Source organism: Pelodiscus sinensis, chromosome 6 (assembly GCF_052426305.1).
Source record: "Pelodiscus sinensis isolate ZL-2025 chromosome 6, ASM5242630v1, whole genome shotgun sequence".
Lineage (NCBI taxonomy): Eukaryota > Metazoa > Chordata > Testudines > Trionychidae > Pelodiscus > Pelodiscus sinensis.
In genome coordinates, this window is record NC_143057.1 from 86,539,133 (window position 1) to 86,545,569 (window position 6,437).

The following is a 6,437-nucleotide window of genomic DNA, read 5'->3' on the forward strand; positions in this document are numbered from 1 at the left end:
TAATTACAGAGCAAATACAAGTATGACCTTATTGTGTGGAATACAAATATAGGATTAATATATGCAGTAGTCTACAAGCATTTCATAAAGTCTAAACACATTCTTACAATGCTAATATAATTGTAACAATGCTAACATAGAATCATAGAATCCTAGGGCTGGATCACATGAACAAGACTGGTGTCCAGCTAAACATTTGTTAGAGTTCAGTGATGCTTTGGGGTCTTAGCATGAACAGCACCTGGTCTGCTGGCAACACAGTAAGACTTTGTCACCTTCCTCCTATGTGTCCTTTTCCTTCGATAACTTATTTTTTCTCTTTCCTAGCCCTTTTCTTTTGCCTTCTGTGTAGTATTTTCAACACTGCTGTAAGCCTATGACCAGAGAAGCAACTGAAAGAAGTTTCCTTAAGTGCCCATTGCTGGTACCACTTTGCCAGGTCTTAGAGTGGCTGATAAGGCCAGGAGTTGTGCCTGCTTTTCTCAGAAAACAAATGTTGCAAGAGTGAGTCACCACCTGAGACAGAAGCTGAATTTTCTACCTTTGGTCTTCTTTTCTCTTCCCTCTTGTGTGTATTGGTCTTGGTTTGTAGAAACAGGACTGGATTTTAATAATAGCAGCTCCAGTCCAGCTCTTTTCCCTCAAAACAGTCCAGTTATGGCCATGTCTAATATCGTCTAAAAGACTGTCACACCAGGGAGGAAGGGCCCTTTTAACAACTTTCTAGCTAGAGGGAAAAGGAAGCTGTGATGTTGTTAAAAGCCTTGCTTAACACTTCACATTTCAAATGCTTTAACTGTTTCTCCTTCTTTTCTGTATCCTGAAAAGGGTTTAAAAGATTTTAGTGGTGTGTTTGCAATGGTACTTCAGCAGGCTGAGGTCTCTTGATACCAATTTCTGAATCTCATTTAACACTGTTTAATGCTGGACAATGATGGAGTCATGTTAACACATTTGAATCATTAGGCCCATATGGTTCCATCTAATCGAATCCAACAGTCTCTGTTACTGCTCTTGCAAAGCAAACTTTCTGACCCTGAGAGCCCCCAATCATGAGCTGTGCCCATGGAACCAGGGCTGAATCAAGCACTGAACTTGAATGGGAATGAAAGTATGATGTGACAGTATTTCAAGAAGCCAAGGTCTGGTACTGCAGCTGGAATTCTAGCTTAGGCTCGTGCTGTTTATGGAAAACTTTTGGTTCAGTGAATTGCAGACAGAGCCTACTCTCCATGTTGCTGGGGACAGTTTCCTATGTCATGACCCCAACTCAAATTCTTCTTTCACTGTTTTAGATACCAGTTTGCAAACAAACCCAAGAATGAAGAGTATTTTGGCAGTCTTGTCATGTAATTAAATGTGGCTGTTACACACACAGACCCACATGCCTGTCACAACAAATTTAGAATCTTCAAGGCAAGTTCCTATAACTTGAGTAACTCCTCCTTCAGCTATGAGTAACAGGTTCCTCGCCTCCCTGGGGCTCTGATTTTGAGGGAGACTCAATCATACACATTTATCCAGGTTTATTATATCCTTAATGGTCTGAAAGAGTACAGCAAATGAATTTCATTTCAGCAGTTGTACCATTCACAGTATTTTCCCCACCTCTTTGAGAACCCCTGTCTGAGATAAAAACTTATAAGATGCTGTCAGAGTGCAGGTTCCACTCTGTATTCCTTACTGAAACCAATCCTCACACAGAACTTGTGGCAAGTTCCTCACCACATGCTTTATTTACAGTCTGAATACAATAGAACTTGCTCCCCATATAGCTCAAGGTTCTTACATGCTCTCTAGACAGAGAAGGAGCAAGCTTGCCTCCCTGAAATCCTGTGCTTCTTTGGGTCTCCCTTCCAGTTTACCTCTTTCTCTATCTCTTTTTAGCTCTCCTTAGCGGAGGAGCTGAGCCAATTTGTTAATTGGTTAATCATTCTATCCTTGACCAATTATCTCCCAAATTTAGCCTATGTGGGGACATTTACCAAATGTCCATAGTGATGAGTCAGTCGTGGGCTTCTTACATTGTCACAGATACCTACAAGCTCTGAGCAAGCCACTGAAAATTTATAGTACATGCCAAGATGAGTCTCCCAAGCTCTCAATTTAATCTCAAAGGGAAAAAATCCCACAGTCTAGCTATAATAACTCTAAAGTCTCTATTTGATATGCCTAAGCCTGCATCTGTGCTACCAAACTTCTTAGCTGTAATTCACCAATGGTGCAGCTTCATGGCTGGAAACGATCATGTAGAAGACCAGGGGTCAGCAACCTTTCAGAAGTGGAGTGCCAAGATTTGACTTATTCACCTCTATTTATAGGTCCAAGTGATGGTGATACTTTTTAAAGTCAATGATAGTCCTACTTACAGCAGCTTCATTAATAAAGAAAGATGCAGCTCTTACCTTTTAGTGCAGAGGTTGGCAACCTTTCAGAAGTGGTGTACCAAAATTTAATGTATTCACTGGTCTGTGTGCCGGGGCGGGAGGAAGAGAGGGAAGGGGAGGCAAGAGCAAGCTGGGTACAGTGACCATATTTTTCTGAACCAGTTGCAATTGGGGAGAACAGTTTAATTTAAATTATGAAACAGAGTAAGTGTTTTAACTTTCTCATGTTAGTTTATAAAACTTCTTTTTAAATAAAGTAAAATATTATGTTCAACACAAAAGATTTCCATGTTTTCTTTATTTATGGCTGGGTTGGAGAACCTTTTTTGGGGTTGGGAGTCAGTGACCCACAGAAAAATCAGTTGGGGACCACACAAGTGAGAAGCAAAAAAGCTTCTCCAAAAACCCCCAACCCTCACTGATGTGGCCCTAACTGAGAGACCTCACTCCTCTAGTACCCCAGCCTCATGGGGTGAGGAGGGGGGGACTGAGGTTCAGGGCTTCCCGTAGACCAGATTTACTTTTCTGGGGTTCTGGAGTTCGTGGACCCCTTTAGATTCTGGGATATGGAAAAAAAATGAGGGGTACAGTGTGTGAGACAGAGTTTCCAGCAAGTAGGATAGGGATGGGGTGCAGGATCTGGGAGGGAGGGTGCAGAAGTGGGAGAGGTTGTAAGGTCTGGGTGGGAGGTAGGGTGCAGAAGTGGGAGAGGTTGTAAGGTCTGGGTGGGAGGTAGGGTGCAGAAGCAGGCTGGGAGTAAGGTGTCTGACCAGGTGGAGGAAGCAGGAACAAGGGAGGGTGCAGTGTGTGGCCAGGAAAGAGGGTGCAGTTGCAATGGTTGATGCAGGAGTAGGGGATGTCTGGTCAGGCCAGGGGGAAGGTGCAGAAGCAGAGTGGGGTATCTGGCTAGGAGGGAGGGTACAGGAACAAGGGAGGGTGTCAGAGCAAGCTGGGGTAAGGGATCTTGGTGTGGAGAGGGGAATGAGGGGAGTGAGGGGATTGGGATGTGGGGAGGGGTCTGGACACGAGGGGGGACCTTACCTGGCTTTGTGCCCTCTTGCACACTGTCCTGGGCCACCCTGAAGGGAGGCCCCTGCTGCTGCTGCCAGGGTCCACGTGGTTCACGGCCAGCCCCGGAGGCCCCATCACTGCGGCCACATGATCTGGAGCCAGCCCTGGAGGTCCTACTGCCACAGCCAGATGGTCCAGGGCCAGCCCCAGAGGTCCCACTGCCACTGCCATGTGATTCTGGGCCATCTTTGGACCATGTGGCCGCAGCAGTGGCACCTCCAGTTCCAGCTGAGGCACCGCTGAGGAGCCTCAGCCTCAGCGCTGCTTCCTCCCACCGCAGCCTAACCTGCTGCAGGGAGGAGGGAGCACTCTCCGGTGGCTGCACAGGGGACGAAGGGTAGGGCTGAGCTCCTTCCCATGTGCTGCTGAAAATTGGCTCGCATACCATAAGTAGCACGCATGCTGTAGGTTGCTGACCCCTGATGTAGACAGAATCTGAGTGTATATAGCAGTTGCACAACAACCTCTACTCTTTATGCTAGTGGTGGAGCTACACTGGTAATGAATTACATCTGCTTAGCTTGCTAGTGTAAGCTAAACCCGAATAATGTGAGAAAAATGAAATTATGTAGCCTGAAGCTGAGTCAGATTGGAAATGTGTTTTATTAAGTTGTATAATTGGATGTTAGCAAAAGACATGTCCTAGGAAGTGTTATCATTAGTCAATTAACGAAAGAAAAAAAACACCTCATTGGTTTGCCAAAGGGTATGTGTGGCATTTAGGATGCTTTTCACTTACAAAATATGTTAAAATAATTTTGGATACCATGAAAATCTGTAATTTCTTTCTGCTTGTATTTGATTGTCAAAACCAACAGTTGCTCAACAAATAAAATTAAATAAAAAGCTTTGCAATAAAAAGTTGGGATTGTATAAAGAGTCTTAAACAAGAGTATTACAGTGAGAAATACAGACTTGGTAGGGTAGGAAGTAAAAAAAGCACAGTGTAAGTAAGCTAGGGATTCACTGAATATGTTGCAGAAGGCAGTTCATTAAGAAAGTGTATTAGCTCACAGTAATAATGAAATATTATATTGCAGCCTGGAATTACTTACAGCATTCAACTCTGTGTTAAGAAACTTACAGGTTATTCAAAGTTTAACAAGGACACAAACAAATTTAACTCTGGCTGTACAAATTGAAAACTGATTTACAATATTTGAAATCTTATATTTTTCCGTAGTAACTGAATGCCGTACTTGGCCTTCTGATCTATATAGCCATAGAAATGGCTCTCACTAAAAGATAATATAAATACAAGATTTATGTAACTTATAAAATCATATTTTGTCCTCACAATAGTGTAGTCTTTAGGGATTTGAAATTATGTAAATAAGAAGATAATTTGCCCTTAGCCTTTGTTTGGATTTTGATGTATATCAAGAGTAGTTTTGTTTTTGTTTTTGTTTTTAATATTAATGTTCAGGCGGTGGGGGCATGATGATTTAATCTGTGTTGAAATAATTTCCCTGGTATGTTTCTGTCTAACTGGATCTCTTCACAACTGTTTTGAAGTACAAATAATTGTAGTGGGTAATTGGTGTTGCTACAATAACACTAGTGAACTTCTTGCTCGTGTTTAGGACTGAACTTGATCCAAATCTTTCTTTGAGGTTCCAAAAGGTTTGGCTGTGTTTCTTGCCAACACCAAGTTTTAGCCAGGACTGGAAGCAATGAACCATCACAAGCAAAGCTGTTTTTGGCAAGACAAAAAGTGCTGTAAATCTCACAGGAAAGTCACTTACAGTTGAACCCAATTATTCTTCTATGTGATGTTGGGCTCCTCAAGAAGGTATCAATCATCACTGAGAACATCTCTGGTTCATATTCTACAGAAGACTTACATCTCAAATGTGAGAGCAATCTGTGAGATCTATGGGCCACCTGATTATGTTGTTACTGTTTATTAATTATATGAGTGGCTTGTCACAAGCTTGAAATGATTAAGAACCTGGAAATAATGTGTGGAACTTTCACCTGCTCATGTATTCACCAAACATTCGCTGTCTCTTTGGGTATTCCAGGCTGGAGGCCTGAAAGTCATCAGGAAACATGAGCTAGGGGCTTCCCTTATTTTAGTGTAATTGGATTAGTACCAATCAAAACCATCCACTAGATCAGGACTACTCAACTTTGGAAGTCCTGGGGGCCACAATGATACTCATAGCACATGCTGAGGGCTGCAACTTAAGTGTGGTTTCATATACATGCAAAGATATATGCAAATAACTTCTTTCATACTGATGGTCATGAATACAAAGATTAAGGCAAGACTACACAACACACAGGCCCCATTTAAGCCAGTTCTGCTGATATTAATAAAATGCAATATTTACCGGATTTCCACCCATATGACAGCACTTTTAATGAACAATGACAGTCCAGGAACTTAACTATTAAAATGAATATCAACAGAAGACCATTATATTGACTTGCTGTTGTGGAACATGTTCCCAGTGGAGGCCATGTTCAAAGGATCCCACCTGCAGGTTGCGTGTTGAGCCCCGTTTAAATTCAAACTGCACTGTGGGCCACAAACAAACAGTAGCTCTGTTGAGTAGCCCTGCACTAAATTCTGTGCTGTGTCCCTAATAGGATTTGGAACAGGTCTGGATGCTAGGCAGCTGCTAGGACCGAACTGTATTGCCAGAGAGCCTGGGACCAGAACTGTATTGCCAGACAATCACATTTCAGTTGCAGCCTTGACTTGCTCTAGATTTGCCTTCAGAATTTAGTTGTCTGTTACACTGTGATCTTGGCCTATATATGTTTTGTGTTTGCTTTACTCAATTTATAAAATGAACATGTGATGACAGAAGCTGAATGATGCTAGATTCTCCTACTGGAGAATGAGTGAGAATAGGATGTTATTTCTCCATCTCCAGTCTCTCCTGACTCCCATGTAATGTTCTCTTGCAACTACTCCTTTCCTCAGTCCTTCTTCTCTATGCTAGCATGACCAGAGACTTAGAGCTGTGA